Genomic DNA, 27,340 nt, shown 5'->3' on the forward strand with positions numbered 1-27,340 from the left:
GAATACGATTTTCTCGGTATTACCAGGTATCACCACAGTTTCCGCTGATCTTACATCAATTCTGCCTGGTCTCTCGTCTGGAGATAACATGAACTCTTCATTTCCAATATTTAAGATATTTCTCTGGTGATCGAACGAAAATCCATGTTGACGAATCACATCCATGCCCAAGATGAAGTCATCTTCAATATCTGCCACTAAAACGCTATGCTGGAACTTCAAATTTCCTAACTTCAGTTCGACGATAGCCTCTCCGTACAACGGCCATTTCCCCCGTAACTGTACGTAAACACACTCTTCTTCTCAGAGGCACCAGCTTCAATCCTTGCACTGAGTTAGCCCGCACCAACGAAACCATAGCGCCAGTGTCCACTGTCATTCGGATTCCCTTTCCATTGACTTTCCCGTCGATCACCAAACTGTCAGCGGTTCTTCCTAGATTTCTAATGGAAAAAATCCTTGGGGCTCTGTTCTCCCCAGTCAATACTCGCCCCTTAGTATTGACTGATTTTAGTTTTCCTGGTGCCTACGTTCTCTGGATGGTGAACGGGATCGCATTTGAACGCGGCAATACCGTTTAATGTGGCCATTCCTGCCACCTCTAAAGCACCTTATGTCCTGGAATCTTCTCTGGTTCTCTGTCTGGGTGTTGTTGACTCCCTTGTTTATTAGTAGCTCACATAGTTTGTCGACTTTCTTACACATCTCCTCCAAACCTCTGTGAGTGCTTTCGGGCTGTTCCTCGACCGTTACCGATCTTATCTTCGGCCTAGGGATGGCGCTAAAGGCAGCTTCGATTTCCAGCGCCCTGACCAGTGCTTCGCTGCTGGTGGAAAATCGGGATATTTGCAGCGCCCTCTGTAATTCGTTGTCCCTCAGTCCGCTGATAAAGCACTGAGCAGCGAGTTCCTCCCTAAATCCTTCCGGTGCTTCTGGATATGCCAGGTGTACCAGCCGACGTAAGTCTGCTTCAAATTCCTGCAGACTCTCTCCGGACCTCTGCAGGCGTGTCTTGATCTGTGCCTGGTAAAGTTGGCGTCGATGTTGGTCGCCATATCTTCTGTCCAGTGCAGCGACCAAAGTTTGATATTCCTGCTGTTGGGCTGCAGGAATAGTTTGCAGGAGTTCCAGGGCAGGGCCACGCAGCGCGATGACAAGTGCCGCTGCTTTCTCCTGGTCAGTCCATCCATTGGCAGCAGCCGCTGCTTCAAACTGGCGGTGGTACATCGTCCAGGTGGTTTGTCCATCGTAGGTCGGGGCCTTGAGGTTCGCAGTTCCATGAACGCCAGGTGTCCTTACTTGTACCTTGGTCTTCTGTAGGTCCATCTCTATTTTTCCATTTTCTGCTGAAGGCGTCCTCCAGATCTTCTACGGCTTCTTGGAAGTGATTCTGCTGTTCCTGGCAACGCATTTCCAACATTGCTTCTTGCTTTTTTTCCATGTCTCCGAAGCTTTTCTGAAGTCGAATTTCCTGATTTTCTAAGATTTTCTGAAGCCGGTCCTGTTCTTCTTGCTTTTCTCTCTGACGTCGCTCCTCCAAACGAATTTCCAAATTACCCAATATTTTCTCAAGCCGGTCCTGTTCTTCTTGTTTCTCTTGTTGTCGTTGGATTTTCAAATCTTCGAAAATTTTGTCTTGATTTTCTAGAATTTTCAGTAAGCGGTCCTGTTCTTCTGCTTTCTCTTTTTCTAGTCGGGCTCGCTCTTCTTCTCGTTCTTTACGGAGTCTTTCTTGATCTTCTGCTTTTTCTTTTCGCAGCCTCTCTTGTTCTTCTGCCTTTTCTCTTCTCATATTCTCCATAAAATCGCCCAATAATTTGCTTACTTCCTCCATTTTCTTCGCTTGCTGTCTCGTACCAACCATAAAAATTCCCAAATTCGGTGTAAAAATCGTCCAATCCACTTAATTTCTTCTTAAAATCCTCTTGAATCCCACTTCTGACACCAATTGTTACGGATTTCGTGGGTCCACTAATTTAAACTCACGATAAAATACTTAACGAATTTATTTTCTCAATTTATACACAATTACTAACTTATAACACACAACAAACTATTTATAAGATTCCTTCACCAAATTGTCCGATTTTCAATTTCCACGCGGTATATTCAAATTTCAAAAACTGTCTCAGTTGTCGATGGCTCCGGCTTATATACTCTATTGACTGCTTCTCGAATTTTCCCCAATTCTCGGAAAGCGTACTTATTCATACCAGACAATTCCATTGTCTGATTCCCTTACTTCTCGACTTGACTAAAAGATGGCGCCTGAAAAAGTCTTTTAATTTCTGGCGGATACGTTGCGGTTGTGCAGGCAACCAGTAATACATTTTTAATTTCTGGCGGATACGCCATTTTTCTTGACAATATTTTTTTCGCTCCGTGGCACCGTGGCACTACCTTACCAGCCACTGCTGTTTATACCTATGTAAAAAATAGCGAGAATTTAGGAAAAATTACAAAATCAGGGAGTTTTACTATTTTTTTGAAAAATATGTTCAACTTTTCGTAACTGTACCATCTATCCAAGATGGCGGTTCGAGCGGTCCCACCCCAAGGTCGAAAACTTGGATTTTTTTTTAAGACCAAAACCTTAACAACATATAAAAAAAATTACTACTACATCACATTTTGTATGGCAAAACACCCCACTGACTGGACTATTCTACATTTTACAACCATCAAACTGTTTTAATGAAGTCTGATGGTTATCATGGCTGATAAAAATAAATGAATATATGAAGTTATAGGTAGTTATTAAAAAATACAAACAAGATGTAACAAAAGTTGGGACTATATTAGCAAAAGAAATAAATTGCCTGCTGGCAAATTGCCTCCTTCAATCTAGCCGCAAATGTTCCAAGCTAACTATCATATCTCCCTCCTGAGAATGTAAACAGAACTGTACAATATACCCAGCCGAGGCATGGCGAATAAATTTGGGAAACGAGGCAGATCTTCGCGAATGTGTGCAGCGCTAACAAACTGCTAACTTTCTTGGCGTCGCAATTTAAACATAATTTGCCGAATTCCTTCCGATTTAACACATGCGCCACATATTTTCCGTCCCTCTTGCGCTGCACCAACCATCGCAACGTACGTCTCTCTCTTCAGCCAGAATAAACAATAACCCGCTTACTCTCCTGTCCCTACGGCACTTAACTCTATTGTTCGGCTTTGTCTAAGACGGGAATATATGAGTTCTATTTTAAAGCGGGAAAAACATCCCGAGCAAAAATAAGTAGCTTGATACTTGGTATATAGGGTTTTGTTGGGAAAAAGCAAATACCTATTTCAGTTATTATTATTGCTGCTTGTCTCGCAAATATAAATTCGAAAAATTTTGAACCTAAAATTAATAAAAAAAATTACTCTAAAATGTGATACTTTGACAACAGCAAACAATATGATGTCAATCAAAATTTATCAAAGAATGAAATCAAAATTATATTACCATAAAAACGCTTTTTGATTTTTCGGCCTTATAAAAAATTGAACCATGTTTTTTTTTTATTTTCCCTAAAAGGGTATGGAAATTTTGAAAAGTGCTAAAATTATTTACAAGCAAAAATTTTTATGAAGAATGCATTTTTCTCAAAATGTCAATAATAAAACAGTATTTCCTTTTGTAAGGAAAATCCGTGTGATTAAAGAATGTATCCGAATTTCTTTGCTCCCAGAGGCTCAAATGCTTTCAAATTCATAAAAAAATTACCTGAAAATTTAAGCTTTTAATATTAACTTTAAGATAGTCCGCGTCCCACCTAAGTTTCTCATAGAAATAACATAGGAAAAATTTCATTTGTTCTTTAGAATTTCATAACTGTGCGACAAATGAATCAAAAGTAATTAGTTACGTCAAGTTTATTGTAAATTTAGCGCTCTACAAAAAAAGGTCTCTTATGATTTTTCGCTAAATCTATGCTTAACGCTTAAGAGTTATTCGAGCTCAAAATTTTATTACTAATATTATCAAGTATAATTATTAAATAAATATGTTAGACTCTCTTTCCTTGTCTAAGGAAAATATTTATTTTTTATAAAATGCAACAAATTTTTCTTATAAAATTTTTATTTATGCATAACAGTCTTATTGTTGGAATTGTAGTTAATATATGTGATTTTTCAATTAATGAAACAGATAGTCTTTAGAGTTTGAAAATAATAAAATGGAAGTACAGGGTGAGTCAACGATAAAGTAAAGTCCATTATCTCATTTGTTTCGAAGTTAAAACAAAAAATAAATACAAAAGATATAGGGAAGGTTAAGATACACATTTTAAAATTATTATATTAGCATACAAGGTGCCTCAAAAAAGTGAGGCGGATATAACATGTTTTTTTAAATGCAACACCCTATTTTTTATTTTATTTTTAGATTCTACGTCAAATTCCATAACTTATTTATGTATAATGTTATATACCTAAAATTAATAGTTTTTGTAATATTTCAATTTGTTTAAACAAATGTTAAATTGCAGTGTGGTAAAAAATTGTCAGTGATGCTATTGTTTCTGAAGTTGGAGTAGCCATGACAAAACAAAACTATTTATTACTTATCTTTAACGCGCTAAAATTCAAAATAAATTCTTAGTTATAAATCGTTTGTAAATAGTTCTATAAGTCTTTTATCGTTATTGTTTTTGTTAATTAGTGTTAAATAAATAGTGTTTAAATAAATTGTGACTTTCTATCCACACGGAACCGACGAAAAACGTAACATTATGAAAGATGACACTTGGATTTTCCGTCGGGGCGAATAGCCACAGATTAGGGTAATACTAGATTACCTAATTGTTGAAGACTACTGATATAGGAATTTTCTTCGACATACAGTAAAGTTTTTCGTAGTAATTCTGGTTTATAATTCACTTGGCCAAGCCAATATTACTACTGCCGCGAAACTGTCCCATTACACAATGCAGATGTTTTCTAGATAATCTACATCTATTCTTATAGTACTGAGCAAAATACTATAATAATATATAGTACTAAACCAAAAAATATGTTTTTTTGGCTTGTTCGTGTATATCAGTCACACTGAATAATTCATTTTAGAAAAATTTGTAACTATTATCTCTACCATTTATATTTATTACAACAAATTAAACTAAAAATTTTGTTCTTAACTTGCTTAACAGACATGAAATTTTGATAATTATTACTTTTTGTCACGGCAACTATGATGTTATAGCGTAATTGTATTAAAAATATAGGTAAAAATTGAAAAAATTGGAATAAATCGCAAACTATTAAAAATATATGACACACCTAATAAAAGTTAAGGAGTTTTGTAAAATCTATCAGAAAAAATGATACTATATAGAGAGTACCATTTAAAAAATTTGAAATTTCTTAATTTTAAGTACATAGTTCAAATTCACAAATATATTTTGGACACCCTATATATAGCATCTAACTAAAATATCTTTACATAGGTCTTTTTCTCTATCTCTGTAAAATTCTCCTACCAAATTTTAGTTGTCCAACTTCAAAAGCAATGCCATCACTGACAATGTTTTATCACACTGGAATCTAACATTTGTTTAAACAAATTTAAATATTACAAAAACTATAGGTTTTAGGTATATAACATTATATACAAAAAAGTTATAGAATTTTACTCAGAATCTAAAAAAAAATAAAAATAGTTTGTTGCATTTAAAAAAAAACATATATTATATTCGCCACACTTTTTTGAAGCACCTGGTATACTCTATAATAATTTTAAAATGTGTATCTTAACCATCCCTATAATTTTTATATTTAAAGTTTTTTTGCAATTGAATATTTATAAAAAAATAATTTACATTTTTATGTACCTATCCTAATTCAGTAGGAAAAAAACTAATTTTTCTTCATTTAAAATTGAATTCAAAAACCTTAACTCAAACGAATTATTGGAAAATGTTCCGAAACAGCTTAAATTGATCGGAAAAATGAACGGTTTTTACACTGTAACTGTGGCATTTACGACGGAAAATTCGTCGAGAAAAAAAGATATAAGAGTTTTTTATAAGAAGTGGAAAGGGTGTGAGAATCGGGGGATGCCGGGTGAAATCGTGTGAGAATATAAGATTGTTAGGATTTATTATTCGAGTAGAAGTCGTCTTTGGAGTAAAAAAAGTGGGAGAAAACGAGATAAAGAGAGAGGGTGGTGGAAAAAGGAACTGGAATGTGATTGAATTACCATTTCAGATTTGATCTTAAATTTTATTAAAATCGGCCGAAGATCTCGGTTCTCGAAAAGTAACCTTCGAGGTGTTTTTTATCTGCATACATCATCGCCAAAAATTCTAAAAAGCCTCACGATAAAAATTATCCAAACTGATTTAATTAACAAATTTGAAAATCTGTAAAAGTTTACATTACTAACACGAATCTGATCAAATTGCATTATCAAAATATACATTCTTTTAAAGGAAATGTCAAAACATATTTAAAAAATACTTCTAAAGAGGTTATTATAGTGATTACAAAAAACTCATAATGTATTTTATTATACAAGGTGTAAATGGGAATAAGTGATCTCATTTTTCATAGATAATAATAACCAAAAAACTAAGAAATTTTTATTTACTTACACCTCACCCCTATATTTTGAAGTGAAACTTCTTTAAGCGCGATGGGAGTAAAAATTCTAGGCCGTGTGCCACACGAGAGGCGTCAGAAAAAGTATTCGATCAGTGAAACGCAAGGCAGTCGATTTTGGTATTCTCGTTACCATGCGAATCGTATTCTGGATACGCGTTGAGCACATATTGGCAACATCACAATTTCTAATGTAGCTAATAGTCAAAAGTTGATAACTGACGGATGTAACAATGAAAAATGTCAATGTTACGTGAATTTGATAACCTATTGTTGAGTTATGTCAAGCTATTTTTCTATGGATATGTTATTATTCTTGTTATACGAGGGAAGTGTTGAAATCGTTAATTAAGTGCGCGCTCAGCGAAAATTAACGTCATATACGCTGAGCTTCTAAAAGCGCTTAGCGTTTTCAAAGTTACAGAATACGGGCCAGAGGTTAAGACGGAACGTCGTAACTCGAGCCCTATGTGCGGTAGGAGGCTGAATACCAAAATGTAGATGGGACTGGAAGAGCCCTATCTTTTTATGGTATTTTGATAACGTTTCGTGCACTATAAAACCCCATCATCAATGGCGAAAAAATGGTCCGATTTAATGGGTCTTTGTAACATTTCGTGCGCTACGGAACCCAATCATCAATGAATCAAATTAAAAAAATATTAAGGATGCCTACCCCTCAAAGATTTTCCTAGATATTTTCATTTACACGATTTGATCAGAGTAGATCTTTATTATTTTATAAAATCTAGACTTTAACAACTGGTTATCATTTTGTGTCAGTTAAAACAAAAAAAATTCTCAGAAACAACTTATCCTACATCAGAGGGAATTGATATGATTCTATTAGTTGGTGAATGCAGTGTGCATTTACCAATTAATAAAATACTTAAAATGCTCCAGATTTCATCTAGTCTGGTTTTTTATGGGGATATGTTAAAGACAGTGTTTACAAAACTCAAGCAACTATTGTCGACAACATGAGAGAAATTATTGTAGCTGCTTTTCGAGGTAGAACTCCACATAATGCCTCGAATTTAAAATGATCACAAAAATACGCCATTTATTAAAAAGTGACATGAAACTTGTCAAAAATTAACACTGATTATAAAAGGATTTAAAAAGGATAGAACGTTTCCAGACACATATCAATTTCCCAAAAAATATTGTTCCTCGAATTTTAAACTACGCCATTAAAAAATTATTTTTAGTCAATATAAAAATAAATTACAAATAAACAATTTAATATTATAAACAAATAAAAAAATATAAGAAATTAAAAAGAAAATTTAAAATTAAAAAAAAACATAATTCTTGGAACATTTTTTATTTATAATTTGTCTTAATTATAAAACAGCATAATATAACCTAATAAAACACAAAAACAATACAGCTACCACTTAGAAGCAAAATAAAAAGAAAGAAAGAAGGAAATCCGCTCAAAACATATTCCCAATATCGCTCATGTTGGAAAAACTTCGTTAGCTCCTAAAAGGAGCAAAGCCACTGTATTAAATTTTGTCGTAAGTGGCCATAGACATCGCCAGTCCACCCCATCATATTTATTTTGCTCCCCTGTCGACAAATCGGATCTTCGCCAGAATGGACACATTGATGGTGGAGGTGACCACACAAAAAATGTGTTGTGAAATTATTAGTAGGTTATAAAAGAGCTAGAGATTGTTTGTATGAAAAAGGATCCTTAGGCCGGTAAAATTTCAAAGAGATACATCCGTGTAGGGTCGCTCAAAAAGCAACCTTTCAAAAAAGAGCGGAATAAAAAGATCAGGTGTTATTATCGCATTAATATATATTTTTTTGAAAAAGTATATTTGTTTCGTCGGTTTTATTACAGCCCAACGAATAGAATAATGACAAATTATAAAGAAAATACGACAGAACCCATATGGTGTTTCATTCAAGTTAATATATAACATAATAAATGCCTCAATAAATGCTAAAAACATAATGAAAAAGGAATATTTTAAAAAAATATGGAATTCCAAAAATGCTATCAATTAATTACATTCTACAACATTTTTAACTTTCCCTTTGATAAAGATGATGAAAAGTATTAATAAATATACTAAGGACAGGATATGTGGCCAAAATTGATAGTTAGTATATTCAATAATTCAGTTTTAAATAATATTATAAAGGTAATTCTGTCATTTCCATATGAAAAATATTCGCGTCAAAATAAAAACGTTTTCAACTTGAAAATATAGAAGAACAATTAACACCTCATGCTAGTACCGTAGCGTTGATTGGAGAAATAAGGAAGAAATAAGAAGACGCGCAACATTATGAGCGATTTTGTGGCACAAAATATGTTTGAGATGTAGCTGGCATTGCCGTCAGGATGACCGAGATTTAGTATAGCTCTGCGTTGTTGCGCGCTGAATCGTTTACAGCGCAGCAGATAAAGAATACTGTACCCTAGTCCTGCTTTCAGTCGACATAGTGGGTAATTGCCGAAACTAAGAATTAATCCGTAGATTTAAGATTATTAGGTACAATACGTTAATAATACCGATTTTCTTATCATTAAAAAAATGAATATAACATTATATGATTAAACAAAGAACGGCGTCAGAGTTGCCTTGGAAATGAAGATCACCATTATTTCGTATTTAAAATATTATTGTAAATGTCAATAATTGTCATTTTCTATCCAACTAAACGATATTCTCCAAGATGTTTAAATAAGAAAAATTCGATAGGCTTGTTTTTTTCCATTCAATTTTTTTAAAAAACCCATCCATTTACTTTTAGGTACTGTATAGCAATTTTCAGCAATCTTTGTTTCAGTAACTTTTTATTTATAAAGATTTTCCTATACTGTTTGCCAAGAAAATATAGCAGAAATATTAAGAAAGTTTGTGAAAAAAAAATACAATCAATTATTTCTAATGGATTTCGAGATAAGGATTTTTGAATTCATTTTTGAGTTCTAATAGCGTAACCACTGTCGAACACCAACTCTATTTTACTTATTTTTACCAAAAGTGCATGTGACCTAAATTGCACTTACAAATTTACAAGCTATAGGGAAAATTACAGCCAACTCGTTAATAAATAAACAAATAAAGTATCACGAGACGTAACTAGATCGTTAAGCTCAACGAATGATCTACACCCTTCTCTAGAATTTTAAGCACTGAGAGGTACTGATTAGGGATGTTCGATTTAAATCGATTTTTCAGAAAATCGATCTGTTGACATGCTATTCCCGATTTTTTAAAAGGATTAATCCAAAACCGATTTTATATAGAATCAATTCTTTTAAATCGAGATCGAATAGTCATGCCACCCGAATTTTATCCTTAATTTCAGAAGATATCATTAATTACATGATAAAAAGAAATCATATTAAAGTAATTTTACTGATTTTTTTTGTTTTTAGGTATTAAGTTTTGAAGTTTTACGTTACACTGTCACCTAAAAGAATTTTGTTTGCTGATATATTATTCAGAATTATACCTTTCTTGTATAATTTGTTTTATATCTTTTTGTGAAAAAAAATTAAATTAAAAAAAAGATCGATCTCACTAAGATTTTTTCACTTGCGATTTTTCTTGTATCGATTCGCGATCATTCTATCCAAAAAATCGATTCTTTTACAGAATCGCACATCCCTACTGCTGACTGGGTCGACCGGTCGACCGCGACGAATCTGCTATATCTCCTTCCACGTCTCTTAGCAATGTGTACAGGGTGGGTCAAATTCGACGCTTTTAAATGGAAACACCCTTTTCTATAGGAGACAGACAAAAACTAATATCGGTGCCTGGAGCTGAATTTTTGTCAAAAACATTATGGTGAAAACCGCATATCGATATCTGTTACCGTTTCGGAGTTACGAGGTGTTTTTCAAAAATATGCATTTTTAACAAATCTCTGTAACTTTTTTGCTATGAAAAATGTTGTGTTTTTATGAAAACATTTCCAAAGCACCTTTTTACGTAGAATTTAATGGTTTAAGTATATTTTTTAAAAATTAATAATTTAAGAATTATCACCAGAAAATTTGATTTTTTATATGGGACACCCTGTATATTTTTAATTTATTGAAAAGAATTTAAAATTACCTTTCCAAAAATATAACACACTTGATATTTTGCTCGATTCCTCTTCGAGATATAGAGTATATAAAAATTCGCCCGCTTTAAATAAGTAGGCTTTGAACGGCACCGGCTGTAATACAAAAACATTCTAGCTGTGAGCATCAATTAAAACAAAAATAATATTTGCAATGAGAGATACAGAATTTTATAACAATTTAAAATATATTTAACCAACATCAACATATTTAAACTATATCTAATAACAATAAAAATAAGTAGCAAACCAAGACATGAGATTTTGTTACAGGTGTTCGACATATCGACCGTCTTCTGTTATGGGCAGACGGGGCAGTTTTTGAACATTTCTCGCGGTATTCATTAACTCAGTGGGGGTGAAAGATACCCTCTCATAACTGCTAAGTATTTCTAATTTTTGTCTAAATTATACCGAAAAATAAGGAACATTTATTCTTCTGCAAATATATCAATATGATTAGATCCATGGGCACTAAGTCAGGCGACCTCGACGGCCCACGGCTGGGATCTTGGTTAGCTATTCAATTATTCATGAAATTGGCTGCAAAAATTTGCTGATAACTTCAGCGTTCAGAGGCGGTGCGTCGTCTTGCTGGAAAATATGTTTTCGAGTTCCATTAAGGGCATATCATCAATAAGGGGTCCAAAGCCTACTAGTTAAAAGTGGCGAACTTTTAAAAATTCTGTATTTCGAAGGGGATTATAACAAATATCAAGTGTGCTATATTTTTGGAAAGGTAATTTTAAATTCTTTTCTGTTAATTAAAAATATAGAGGATGTCCCAAATAAAAATCAATTTTTCTGTTGATAACTCTTAAATTATTAATTTAAAAAAATTATACTTAAACCATTAAATTCTACGTAAAAAGGTGCTTTGGAAATGTTTTCATAGAAATACAAAATTTTCCATAGCAGAAAAGTTACAGCGATTTGTTAAAAATGCATATTTTTGAAAAACACCCCGTAACTCCGAAACGGTAACAGATATCGATGTGCGGTTTTCACCATGATGTTTTGATGAAAATTGAGCTACAGACACCAATATTAGTTTTCGTCTATCTCCTATAGAAAAGGGTGTTTCCATTTAAAAGCGTCGAATTTGACCCACCCTGTACAGTTTCTCGGTTTATTTCATACGTTTGGCAACTTTTACTGTTCTCTCTTTGTTATAAACCCATTAAACTCTTCTTACATACGGAAATCTCGACCCAAAACTAACCTGTGCCAGCCCTTAGTATATTCTAAAACGCATAGAAAATGCCTGGACTAAAATTCAAAAAAGCACTATTATAAAACAAAAACTTTATACAGGGTTGTTCACCACATACGACACGGAGTATTGTAGCTAAACGAATAGATTTTCACAAATTGTAAGTTTTGGGTTCGTTGAAGGACTATTAAAGCTACAATTTAAAAATATTTTTACAAGATACAGAGTGTCCCAAATAAATAAAAAGTATCAAAGTTGTGTTTTTTTAAATAGAACACCCTGTATATTACTACATTTTTAGTTTCTACGATTAAAATAAAGGTAAATTTTATAAAGGTTTATTACACTTAAACCTTACAGTTTTTGAAATATTTTCATTTTTGTGAAATTGCAGTAAAAATTTTAAGGCTTCATTTCTCCAAGGGTATCAAAGTTTTTAATACTAGATATTTACTGAAGTTTATTTATTGATCAGTTATTGTGTTTCAATAATAAAAATAATTCTACGTCATACAAAGTGTCTAAAAAATTATTTTAAATAATTTCTAGCTTTAAACGCCAATAACTTCTTTAATTTAAATGGAACGTCCTGTATATTTCAGAAGAATCGGTGCACAATTTAATTGTCTATCAAATTGTATTATACCATTTTTTACCTATTCCTTCAAGTTTTCGTGAAAAATGCATTTTCTTATAATTTAGACCTCATTTATCAATATACCCATGGAATATTGACATTTTAGATTGTTTTTAAAGCAACAAATGTACAAAATGTACAGGCTAGTAATATTATCGTTTTTAGCAAAACGATAATATTACTTCCCCATTTGTATGCAAAAAGAAAACTATTTAAATATTTATAAAAGAGTATACCATTAATTAAATATAACACCATTATTTCCGCCCAAATACTAATTAATTACATACTTAATTGTGTTCGTTAATAAATTACTCTAAATAAATGTGGATTTGAATCAGAAATCAATATAATAATAAGTTACGAAAATGAACGTCTCTGTTGTTATGAATAAGCATTTATTAAAAAATAAAATATCATTTTTAAGGGGTTACTTTTTACCACACTGTCTAATACACATAATATAAAACTCAGTTTTTTAGTATTTGAGGCAATTATTATTATCCAACGCAAACAGTCAGTTAATGTAGTTTGAATACTGGAATCATATTAATTGATCCTCTTTAAAAAACATTTAAACAGTTTTTTTTTTATTTTTTAATGAAATAAACGAATTATATCGACAATATTAGTATCTGTATTCTTTAAAAATGTCGTACATCTTTAAAAATAATCTAAAATGTCAGTATTCCATGGGTATATTGATAAATCAGTTCTAAATTACAAGAAAATGCATTTTCTACGGAAACTTAAAGAGATAGGTAAAAAATGGTATAATACAATTTGATAGACAATTAAATTGTGCATCTGATTCTCATAAAGTATATAGGGTGTTTCATTTAAATTAAACAAGTTATTGCCGTTTAAAACTAATAATTATTTAAAATAAATTTTTAGACACTCTGTATAAGGTAGTATTATTTTTATTATTGCAACACAATAACTAATCAATAAATAAACTTCAGTAAATATTTAGTATTAAAAACTTTGATACCCTTGGAGAACTGAAGCCTTAAAATTTTTACTGCAATTTCACAAAATTGAAAATATTTCAAAAACGCTAAGGTTTAAGTGTAATAAAGCTTAATCAAATCTACCTTTATTTTAATCGCAGAAACTAAAAATGTTATAATATACAGGGTGTTCCATTTAAAAAAATACAACTTTGATATTTTTTATTTATTTGGGACACTCTGTATCTTGTAAAAATATTGTAATATTGTACATTGTAGCTCTAATAGTCCTTCAACCAAGGGCGTAGATAAGGGGGGGGGGTACTGGGGGACAGTACCCCCCCCCTGACGCTTGACGAGATACGAGAATTGAAATAGTCATTGACTATGAAAGGATTTTTTTTAATTAATATCCGACATATAAGAACACTTTGTATGCTTTTAATTATGTTGATTTATCGTTTATAATATGTTCGACCTAATTAAAAGCATACAAAGTGTTCTTATTGGCCAGGACAGATTAGTGGAGTTAACTCTAATCAATATCCATAAAGATATTGAAATAAATGTTGATGCTGTTATTGATAGGTTTTCCAAACAGCGTACTAGAGAACTTGATTTTGTTTTGTAGTTTTATTTATAGTTTATAGTTTTTATAGTTTTTTTTTTGATAGTTTAGAGTTTTTTATTTATAGTTTATAGAAAATTAACTAATAAACGTCGTTGTTTCATTTTTGTTTATGTTATTTACAAGTCTATATTTTAATTTTTGTGTTATGTTTTTATATATTTTTGAAGACAAAAAAATCGCCGTCGTTTTAATTCGACAAAAAAATTCCGACGGTGATTTTTTTGCGACTTAATCATAGTACCACCCCCATAGCATACACCTATCTACGCCCCTGCCTTCAACGAAACCAAGACTTACAATTTGTAAAAATCTCATCGTTTAGCTACAATACTCCGTGTCGTATGTGGTGAACAACCCTGTAGAACCGAACAGGCTCAAACACCAAAATTCATCTAAACGCAGTGGACCGTGAAAAAAGGCCGGACCCTGAAAAAACAACCTGTCCGTCACCTTACATGTATTCAGTCACCTGCTGTTTTTCCCTCTCTCGTAATCCTCTCTATTCATACGAAAAAAAAGGGTCTTCGTGTACCTAAACCCGTTTTGATGCCCGAGGGGCCTATCCACTTCTCTAAATACCACCTGTTCCGGCCACGATATATGTATGCCTATTTATACGTGGATGTCTAACCGCTAAGTCGTTTTTAAAAAGCAGACGAGCGAGGGTTAATTGGTCACGTTGGCGATAGTAAATAGCACTGGGCTCTCTTTTCAGTGGCGTATTTACGTTTTTGCTTTGGGGGGGTCCAATAAAGAAAAAAATTGGCGCCGGGAGGCACGTATAGCTGCATATTAATAAAAAGTTGGTAGGCAGTTCTTTTAGTTTCAATTATCTCAAAAACTGTGACTTTGACTGATTTTGATGTTATTACAAATTTTGTTACAAATATTATTCCTAATCTTAAATTGAAAACCCCGTTTCGCTAGCTACTGTAATTTTGGAGTTTCGATTTTTTTAAAATTTTTAACACCCTCCCATATCCCCTTAACAACCCCCCACCCCCACCAAAAACTAATGGCCATCAGATTCTCGGGTGCCATAGTATTTTTGTGCCAAATTTGGTTAAAATCGGTTTAGCCGTTTTTGAGTTATTGTGTTACCGACAGACAGACAGGCACCATGAAAATATTTTGTATTTAGGTCATTTACCTATGACTCAAATAACTCATTTTGAGTGAAATTAAAAAAACTTTTTTTGCCGATCTTAATATAGCCTACCATACCTGTTGGTATGGTCGGCTAAAAATTGATCACGAAATAAAAAGTACCTATAATTAATATCTTTGTGATAAAAAATATCTTAGATAAAAAAATACAAAACCAGATATAAAAATAAAAAACCGAACAAAAAGAATACAACTTATACAAAAATAACTTTTTTGAACATGTTCTAATTGAGAGTGCGAAGCTACAGGATGTTTCAAAAAGTATGTGCCATCCTCGCGTAAAAATAAGATTTACTTTTCATATCAATATAGGTCCGATTCTGCTATAGGGTGTTAAAGTATTAATATTTTTTCGATTTATTATAATTTTCTTCCAAGTACTTTTAGCGTTTCGAATGAAATTTTGAAGGTAAAAGTAACTATAAATGCCAAATATTTTAAAGCTAAAGAAGTGTCGACATATTCACCAGGGACGTGTATATGGGTTATCACTGGAATATTTTTCTAATAAAAGCATGTATGCTACTGACTTTTTCCTTTTGTTAGCGAAATAGTGTAAGCAGTTTAATGCCGATTAAAAGTTGTCTCTTGATATTTTGTCGATTTCGGCCTCCTTGATGAGATAAATGCAAGCTTATTAATTTGCCTTGATCCAAGTCAAATATCAAATTATAAAAAAAAATAATATCATTAACTTGTGTAAGTTTTAAAAAAGTACTCATTGATTCCTCAGCAAAAAATATGAAAAGTTCCTATAAACATGGGTATGGAAATGCATAGTTTTAGAGTTACAGGATGTTAAAATTAGGTTTTTTGAAATCCCATTATGATTATTTGTTAGTTCCCAGGCGACTTTACTGTCGCTTTTCGACGTTTCGCGACTTTACTGTCGCTTCTTCAGGCACCAAAACACATATTAATCCATATGCCTACAAACATTCATGGCTATTCCTACCGCCAATACTAAGACACATACAGACGAATGAACAGAAACTTGGGGTATTTTTTTAAGGTACCTGAAGAAGCGGCAATAAACTCGCGAAACGTCGCAAAACATAATTATTTCATTTCAAGCCTTCCCCAACACCCACGATTTTTTCTACGTTTTTTGAAATGATTTTAAATACCATTATTTTTATTTGAAATTGAGGGTAGGTTGAACTAATAGTAATGTTATTTAATAATAAATTAGGTAAAATATATAATTTATTAATTTTATTTTAATTTTATTAATTGTGATTAATACTGCAATAAGTGCAAAGTACTTATTACAGAACAAAATGTCAGTAGAAATTTGGAATGGACTAGAAGATAAATTAGGGAAAGCAGAGGTTAGCTTGATCAGCATTCAGCTGTTTCAAAAAAGATATAAAATAGCCTTGACAGCAGCGTATTTTTTGATGTTGATTATAGTCCTCGGGAATAAAAATATATATATATTTTTTTTGAATTTTTAGATTACCCCAGAACATAAAAAATTACAATTATTATCAATAGTTATAATCACCCAGGCAGGTTACAATTTTTAAACCAATAGATGAAAGAGTTACGTAAATCTCTTTTGCTCTGTTGCATAGTCGCAACAAAAAGCGAAACGGAAATTGGCTTATATTTAATCAGGTAATATTATCATTTGAATGAATGTGGTTAATGAATGCATGTGGAACAGTTTCTTCCTTACTAATAAACGTTTCTCGGTGAATTGTATGGTCAAGATTTAATTATGTTGCCAACGTAACCGCAAGATATAGTAATAATACCTTACCTATAGGCCAGTCTCCCAAGTTGGTTTTCTAAGATGCATACCTAAAAAAAACAAATAATCATTAGAAAACTAGTAATAAAGTTAAATTAATAATTAAATTGTTTTAAATGGTTTATTTTAAATATGAAAAGTTGTATTACGGGGTTATACAGTATTCAGAATTTTAGAGTTTAAGAGCAAATAAGAAAGCACTATGGGAAACACGAAATCTGTATACCACAAAAAATATTTGAAACCCATTTCTATTTTCCTTAAAGCGGTATGTTAACGCCGCTCTAGCAGTTTTAACATTTTTTCTGTTTTACATTAATATTTTCTAAGCTTATTTACCTCTATACTATATTATTCGACAAAAAAAAACGATATAACAGTGGTCTTTGATATGACAAACTATGATAATTTCAATCAGAAAGTTCAAAAATCAATAAGTTCAAAAAACAAAAAAGAAATAAGTTCAAAAACATAAGTCATTAACTTCAAATTTTACTTTTTGAAGTGAAACTTCTTTACGCGCGATGGGAGTAAAAATTGAAGGCCGTGATATACAAAAGTAAGTGGAGAAACTCAATTTGGATTTAAGAACGGCTTTGGTACTAGAGAAGCCATGTTCAGTCTTCAAACTTTAATACAGAATTGCCAAGATCAAAAAAAAGATGTCTTCATGTGCTTTATAGACTATAAAAAGGCGTTCGATAACGTTAAACATAACCTCCTTATGTCATACCTCAGAGACTTGGAACTTGATGGAAAAGATATAAGGCTTATCAGGAATTTGTATTGGAACCAAAAAGCTGAAATTCGTATATAAAGCGTGGGAGTAACTGAAGATTTTGAAATAAAAAAGGGGGTAAGGCAAGGGTATATTCTGTCTCCAATGTTGTTCAATTTATATGTGGAAAGAGCATTCACTGAGTCAATTTCCGATAGTCCCATTGGTTAGAAAATAAATTGTATTCCAATTAATAATATCCGATATGCGGATGACACAGTGATATTGGCAGACAATGGAAATGATCTCCAAATTCTTCTAAATAAGGTTAACAATGAAAGCCAAAGACTGGGTTTAAACATAAATACTACAAAAACTAAATTTATGGCTGTTAACAGAAACAATATTCCGAACACCAGAATTTACTTAAATGGAGAGGTCATCAAGCAGGTCACACAACTTAAATATTTGGGATGCATGGTTCACGAAACGTGGGATCCAGATCAGGAGATCAAATGCAGGATCGATCAAGCAAGATCTACTTTTCTGAGACTGCGAAGATTTCTCACAGATAGGAACTTCGACCTTAGATACAGAATGGTGAATTGCTATGTCTGGTCCGTTTTGTTATATGGTGTGGAAGCATGGATACTGAAGATAACAACAATAAACCGAATTGAAGCCTTCGAAATGTGAACCCTAGGACGAATGCTAAGAGTGCCCTGGGTCGACCGTGTGAGGAATGAAGACATTTCTAAGAAGAGCTGGTCTAGAAGAACATGAACTCTTCGAAATCATCAAGATGAGGAAAATAGCCTATTTGGGACACATACTACGTGGAGAACGTCAGCATCTGATTCTCCAGGGTAAAATAGAGGGGGGCAAAAGGGGAATAGGCCGAAGGAAGCTATACTGGCTGAGAAATATTCGTCATTGCACAGGCATACAGGACTTCCAAACACTCCAAGTCGCTGCAGTTAATAGAACCATCTGATGAGGAAGAAAAATATGAACGCCTACGCAGGAATCTGCACGGCACCTTAAGAAGAACACATACAAAAGTGGTAACGATCTTGGAGCGTCGTAACTCGGGCCTTATATGAGCTAGAGGGCTCAAAACTCAGAATATAGATAGGGCTCGAAGAACCCCATCTTTTGATGATATTTTGACGACGTTCAGTTGAAGAAAAGAAATGTTATTTGAAGAAAAGTGTACGTCTATTTCGGCATAATTATTGGCGACGGACTACAGGATGACGGCCTCGGCGCGGCGTTTCAAACCCATGCCTCTAAATGAGCGAAATCATCAGGATTTTTCTTAATTATGGGTCGATTGGAACCAAACTCAGCACGTGGATAGAGGTACCCGAATGGAGTCCTCAAACAGACAGATGGGCCGACGAACAGACAGACGGAAGTAAGAAGTTTCACTTCAAATATGCGCATATAGTGCACACACAATTCTTTTATCTTATTTTCTAAATTGGACAATTAAATTACAGTTGGGCGTTGGAACGTTTGGTGTTACACAGCCAAATAAAACACTAAATCACCACAATACACCAAAACACTTTTACTTTTACACTAAACGCGCGTTTCGCTAACCATGTTAGCATCATCAGCAGACGATTAAAACTGTCTTAATCATCTGCTGATGATGCTAATATGGTTTGGTGTTTTATTTTGCTGGACTATTAAATTTTGACAAATTCTTAAATCCTCGTTTGTTAAACATTCGGAAATTCTTAAATGAACATTGGAGTCTTTTTTAAGGAGACTGTGACGGCGATCATCTTCATCATGAGCGAAGGATCGTCGAAAAGTAATAAATGAAAATGAATTAAATATTATGTTAAAAGTGGAAAATAAATCAATTTTATGAATTGTTTAGTGTTTAATAAATACATTTTCTTTTGAAGCAATGTTTTTACTGATCAACAAAATATACCTATATTTAATTTTTTAAAGATTCTATTATTGTATTTACAGTGTACTTTTTGTAATTTTTTATAGAAAATATAACTTTATTACTATCTCTGTAGAAGAAAATCATAAAAGGTTTGTCATATTGTGACATAACTCGAAATTTTCTGTCATAACTCAAAAACGAATTCGTATAAATTATACAAAATGAGCAATTTGCTTCATTTTAAGGAGATCTTTAATATGTTTCAAATAAACTTTTCTGTCAAATAAAATGGGAAAAACTTATTCATCACATCATTTTTAAAATTTACATGGAATTTCCTATGTTCAGGTCGATGATGCAACACACAGCATACAATATTATACAATAGTTAGCAGCATATAATCTAAACAAGTAAGGTCGGATTTTACGATCTGCAAAATACAATTTATTTTAACCAAAAAAAGGAAAAAAAAATGAGGCTCAAAATCAGATTAGATTTTGGTTTCTCCAAAACTAATTGTCTCCCTTTACTACTATAATACTGAATCCTAAGAATTTCTTTCCACTTAAAATTGATTCACATTGGTCACACCAATTATTATTACAAAGCTACTTTTTCAAATATCAGACATTATTTACTGTTGTCAACCAGACTGGTTAGCAATTGTTACGCTCCAATGAAGTGAAAGTCGAGGTGGATATTTACAGCGATGCAGCGAGTGGGAAACCTTTTACCCGAGAAGAAGCCAGCTTGAGTTACATTTATCAAACTTACATTCACCATGTATCATATGCACGTCTGCACATTCTGTGTAACAAAATACATAGACTGACCTCGACGCTAAGATTTAATACTATTATTATAATATTCCTCTTATGCCAACAAACTTATATAAAATACGTTTTTGATTTAAAATATAACGAGAAAATTAACTAAGGTATTTTTATTTTATACAGGGTTCTACAAATTCGGGGTGCCAGCATTGGTATCTGGTTAAAGGCGCATTTACACGAGTCAAATGAATTGATCAAATCATCTGAATTCAATTGACTTGCATATAGACCGAGTTTACATATTTAATGTCAAAAAGCTTCTGTTGATTAGGCTGTATTCCGTTGCAAAACCAGGCGAACCAGACCAGTAAACTACGGTAAAGAGCGGTTCCTGAAAAACATCGGTTTGATACGGAACGGTTTGGTAAAATACTGGAAATGTCAAATGTTGACGTTTTCTAAATTTCAATACCTCTATTATAACATTTATCTGTTATACATTTTTAATGTACCTGTTCTCTGCTTTTACGTTTGCTTCTTTTTTTCAATGGAGTTTAATATTGAAAAGTACTTTATTAATAGACTGTTTAGCTCGTTAGACAGTTCAAGTGAAGATTTACATGTTCAATATTCAAATAGATCAATAATAAATAAACAAATCTAACCAATATTTATATTTTTATAGCTTACAAAACATTCACGATTACTTGTTGTCTTGTTGTTCATGTTTTCTTTAAATGTTCCTGACTTTAAGAAACAATGGCTGCATGATAAGATTAAATGGTCCTAAAAAGTAATTCTATTTAATTAATGAAATTTATTTACCTTTACTGCCTACATCCATTGCTTTTGGATGTAAATACAAAATATTATTACAAATTTTAGAAATTAAATGAGAATTTCACTCAAACTTCCAATATTTGCTTGATTTCTGTCACATAAAATATAACAATTTAAATATAAAAATATGATATCGAATTTGACAATGACATTTTTGCTGGTATTTTAATTGTAGTTTTCTCTGGGCCGTATTATAAATTTTACTAATTTGAAGGTAGATTTTTGGGGAAATAACTTTTAAATAATTATTCCATATGAAACGAAATTCTAGAAAAAAGTACAACTTTAACACCTCTTCAAAAAAGTCTAATACAAATGTTCCAAAAAATCATCTGGGGAGATAATATTTGATCTTTTCAAAATTTACAAGGCTACCTGATAGTATTTTTAGATTTTCAAATTAGCTCATAATTCGAAATTTTGGCCTTTTTGGATTGCAATTGAAATTTCTGAAATTTTTTTGAAAGCATGTTGATTAATATCCCAAGGGCGCAACTTTGCCCCAATTTAACCATGTTCGTATCTATTACGGTTTCCGAAAGTATTCATCGTAGCCCCTATAGTGTTACATAAAAGAGTTACCGAGAAGACAATCAATAAAAATAGATGTTTAATTCTCATCATTTATTGTTATATTTTCTGTACAGTATTATTCTTTAAAATGGAGGACCTGAATGTATACAAAGGATCACAAAATATGATAGAAGTATAACGAGAACCAATCATAAAATTCATTGTTAGCAAAATGGTCCCTTTAACCGGACACAACATCCAATAAAGGGAGGAGAGATTAGCAAATACTTCAAATTTCTCAATCCCTTCTTTGATCCTAGTCTTTAGTACAAATCGATAGAATTCATGGATACGAGTAAATACATTATGATATTGAAGATATTTAGTGCAACAAATACCGTATGATCTAAAAAAGTGTGCAGTTGGATTGGAAATGACGATCCATGATATTTCCCGTCTAGTTTTACATACAAAATGATATAGCGTTATAATTTTCAAGTCATCTCATCTCTGGCGCCGTTATTTTTTTCGATCGTATGGTATCAACTACATACATTCATATTATTTATACATTTTTTACATTCATGTTATTAATTTGACATTTAGTACAGATTCAACATAATGACTGCAAGATCGAGGGTAGGAGTAAAATATACCTACTATTATTTTTTATTCATCAAGCCCTGGTCTCGGAATTACCATATGAAAAGAGAAAAATAGTTCAGATAAGTCTTAGGTAAAGTAAAAAGTAAGGTTATTTCTGTTAGCTTTTGCTTTTTGTAATAGATTATAAAATATTACCTTTGTAACAATGACAGGTACGACATATAGTATATATTTTCTGATAGCCTTCGTCCAATGATTCAACTCATCTAGCCATGCTTAACATCAGAACACCAACAGAATCCTTAATATAGTTATTTTATTCCTTGCAGATGTGATTATCTTTTAACAAAACTCACAAAAAATGAGCATATCACAAAGCATAAAAAGCTATACAATTTAAATATACAAATAAATAAAAATTATATATCTGGGTGTTGTAATTTCTCAATACTTTTCTTATGTGTGTTCATATTATATCTATTTTTGCAGAAGCCCAAACACGTGTATAATATTGAATGTTTGTATGTTTTTCCACGTATTTTCGAAAAGGCTAAACCGATTTCCAGGGACTTAAATTGTCAACTTGAGAAATTTTCTGAGGCTAACACTCCTTCCTATTTTCATTATTTTTTTCTGTTTGTAGGTTTCGAGTCGTCAGTGTGGGAATATACTTTTATTTTTAGATGTACCACCCCAAAAAAATTAAACAAAACAACAGGAAAAAAACTTTAAAATTAAAAATTGCTATATCTTTTTCTGTATCTCCATCCATGTTCCGAAAAAATAAGTGTAATATAACTATAAAAATTGGCGCCGGGAGGCACGCCTGGCCGCCCATACTAAAATTCATTTCTTTTAGTTTCAAAGTAAAGGAATTTTTCCAATTTTTTTTTATCTCAAAAACTGCGACTTTGACTGATTTTGATGTTATTACAAATTTTGTTGCAAATATTATTCCTAATCTTAAATTGAAAACCGCGTTTCGCTAGCTACTGTAATTTTGGAGTTACGATTTTTTTAAATTTTTAACCCCCTCCCATACCCCCTTACTAACCCCCCACCCCAACCAAAAACTAATGGCCAGATTCTCGGGTGCCACAGTATTTTTGCCAAATTTGGTTAAAATCGGTTTAACGGTTTTTGAGTTAGCGTGTTACAGACAGACAGACCATGAGAATATTTTGTATTTAGGTCATTTTTATGACCCAAATAACTCATTTTGAGTGAAATTAAAAAAACTTTTTTGACCGATCTTAATAATTAAACGATTATTAATTATTAATAACCTGTTGGTATGGTCGGCTACAAAATCAAAGAAGCGATAGCCACGCATTAGAAACATTTAACCTTAGTACCCTTATTTTATTTGGAATTTTTTCCTTCCTCTTCAAAAGGCTTAAAAACTGATTGAAAAACTTCCTTCCCTATCTGGCGCTCCTTTTCCGTAAACAATGATCAACTGTATATCCGGAGGCTATCCGGCCATGTTTGTTCTCGACCAAATGACCCGTCTTAGGGACAAGTTAAACAGGGAAAACAGTCTGTATGTGTCTTGAACGCAAACACTTTGATGGCGGGAAGTTAGAGGCAGACCTGTGGGCTATTGAGTCCGACCCCAACGAACCTTCTTCACTCCATATGAAAGGCACTGTAGGGTTGCCATTTTCCAGGAAAGTTATGGAATATATCATACGCATAAACGTACTTGTATTGATAATCATCTTTAGTTTTTAACTCGATTTTTAATTAAATATTGGCACATCCATTATATCTATAAGGAATGTGTTAATATGTTGATTACTTCTTTTAACCTGAGTTAATAAATGTGTGATAGAATTTTTGGTAGTAGTGAGAACACTTCAGTAGTGAGAACACTTAAATTTTCTTTTATTCGTTCATTTTCTTTATTCATCAAAATGTTATTCTTATTAGAGATACGTGAATTAGTTTTGATTTTTTACTAGAATTACTACTAAAATTTTCCGTTTTCAGTTGAAATGGAGTTAAATAATGAAGTTACTATTGGATTTATTTCACTTTATGAAAAATATCCTATTTTAGCCTAATTACTAAATTATTATTTTTAGCCTAATTACCTAATTGCCATATTTTCAAAAACTGTGCCAAATGTTGGTTCCAACGTATTCCAACGTTCCATAGTTCGTGTAGGATCAGCTTAAGACAAGGCCGAGTTTAAAGCGAGTGATTGTTATTTTTAATTTCATACTCTTCACGATCTCAAACAGTCAAGTTAGTTAATGTATTTTCAATCATTATACAGGGTAAGTCTTAAATAAGTGTAAATATTTACAGGGCTTGTAGATCTCGATAAAATAACTTTTCAAATAAGTCCAATTTTGAGAACCACTGGATCTTTTCTGGATTTTCTTTTTGTAATTTTAATCTATTACCTATGTTGCCATATTATGAAGATATTATATTTTTTAACTAAAAATTAAAAAAAACCTTTTCAAAAAATTACAAATTTTCCAAAAAACCTCATAGACTGGGGTCGAAATATACTATCCCTAAAAATATTTGCACTTATTTAAGACTTACCCTATACCGGGTGTTGCATCGTCGAGCGGGACATAGGAAATCCCATGTAAATTTTAATGGGCCAATTATTGGCTTCCCTAATTATTTTGGAGAATAATTCTATTTAGGTTTATTGAAGAGCACTAAAACCCACATTCAAAAGAATAACTTTAGATATTTTTGATTAGCCCGTTTACGAGTTATCGCCGATTTCTTTTTAAATATTTCTCCTTTCTTATGGCCCTGTATTTACTTATGAGCACCAGTCAAGGTAAAAGATAACTGTTAAATAAAGTTGTCATTTAATAGTACCTAAATTAATAAGTTATTGAATATTGTAATAATACTATAATTAACCTTGTAATGGATTACTTTATTTTACTTTAATTCATATTAATTTGTATTTATAAATACATCTTTAAGATTTCCGATGTAGGAATGAGTTTTCAATAATAATAAAGCACTAAATAGGTAAATTTCTGAAATGACAACTTCATTTGATAGTTATCTTTTACCTTGACTGTGCTCATAAGTAAATACAGGGCCATAAGAAAGGAAAAATATTTAAAAAGAAATCGGCGATAACTCGTAAACGAGCTAATCAAAAATATCTAAAGTTATTCTTTTGAATGTGGGTTTTAGTGCTCTTCAATAAACTTAAATAGAATTATTCTCTAAAATAATTAGGGAAGCCAATAATTGACCCCATTAAAATTTACATGGAATTTCCTATGTCCAGTTCGACGATGCAACACCCGGTATAGTCTACCCAAAGAGTCAGGGAAGATTTCGACAGACTATATCCAAAGAATGACAAAAAATACAATTTACCTGTGACTTAAAATGACAACTGTCACTGTCATGGATCCTTCATTAGACAAACTATATTAATGATAGAAGAATCCAAGTTATCGTTAATATCCTTTGATGAGATGCTAACGTGGTTGCCAAAATACAGTACGGCTATCCGTTTTGTAGCTACGGGGAATCCGTAAGGAGGGAAACGATATTCTCTGGATGTTTCTCGTAAAAAATTAGACCACGCTACGCGTCCCATCAATAAAAATTTGACCAATTTGCAAGAAGCCAATGAAATGAGTGGGCGGAGTGTTTTCTGTCGCTACTATTTAGGTAGGGTTTTATAAAATATATTGCTGTTTATTTAAGTGTTTTTTTGTCCGCATTCCTTTCATAGACACAGATCCAGTAGACGTACTTTACAAAACAAATGCCTCTAAGTTCATCCAATATTCCCTTAGCTTCGCCGTGAAAAACGATCTTAAAGCGATCAAGATCAGCAAAGCAAAGCTCTTTCCTTTGTTCTTCACATAAACCTTTATCTTTAATTACTCCTCGAGGTATAATTTTTAGACTTAATTAAGTTTTCTACCTGGATCGATCTATCTAAATATTGTAACGTTGTTACGAAGGCTCTCTGAATCTGTTATTTAGCACCTCAAAACGTCTACCGTCTAGTCATTTAATGGACCCCGGGCTCGTACTATATCTCCTAGCTCAAATTTATTATTGATAAGACCCTTTAGCTTCTACTTAGATACGATTGTGTAGGGTCGGTGTGTATTTGGAAGGTAAGGTTAAAATTAGAATTACGGCGCTTTTCCCAATTTACGATTTTCCGTATTAAATAGGAGAGGTGCTGTTTTATTTTAAAATTTAAACGGTAAAAGAGACTGAAATTGTGCTTAATTTTATTTCTATTTAAGAATACTTAAGAAAAGTTTAGTGTTCTCGTTACTTGTTATAAATAATTAATAAACTATAAAACATTTTATTTCATAATAAAATAATAAAACAAGACATAAAAGTAAAGCAATTTTACGCCTAAGAATTTGAAAGTGCCCATAAGGACAATGTAAAATGAATGTAAATACTATTTGGCTCTATCCCTGTAACGGTCGCGACCCAAAGCTTTTGATAACTTCGGAGCGGTTCGGCCTTTTCCGGAATTATGTCGCCAAATTTTTATTCAAATTTATTATTATTTTCTTTTAATTTTATATATAAAATACAGAGTGCTGCATTCAAGAAACATTATTTTATATAAGGACATGTATGAAATACCTATGAAACATTGGAAACTGACGTTATGCCACGATCCACCACGGTTTTTGCAGTTCACAAAACCGCAAAAAGTTTTTAATGCCACTTTTTCACAATTATCACGGGTTTCAGTAAATATCATTTAAATTAAACTCACAAGATAGCAATAATTACCTTGAAAATGGAGGCTTTACCCATTTTTCGCTATTTTTTCAATGAGGGCGGTTTAAATTTTAAAAGATTTTATAATTTTTGAAGATTCTGACTTTGACAAGAGATATGGACAAGAGAAAAGTATTTCTGTTATTGTTTGCGGTTGTTCTTAGCAACGG

Source organism: Sitophilus oryzae, unplaced genomic scaffold (genome assembly GCF_002938485.1).
Source record: "Sitophilus oryzae breed Bouriz unplaced genomic scaffold, Soryzae_2.0 scaffold_1396_pilon_pilon, whole genome shotgun sequence".
NCBI classification, from domain to species: Eukaryota; Metazoa; Arthropoda; class Insecta; order Coleoptera; family Curculionidae; genus Sitophilus; species Sitophilus oryzae.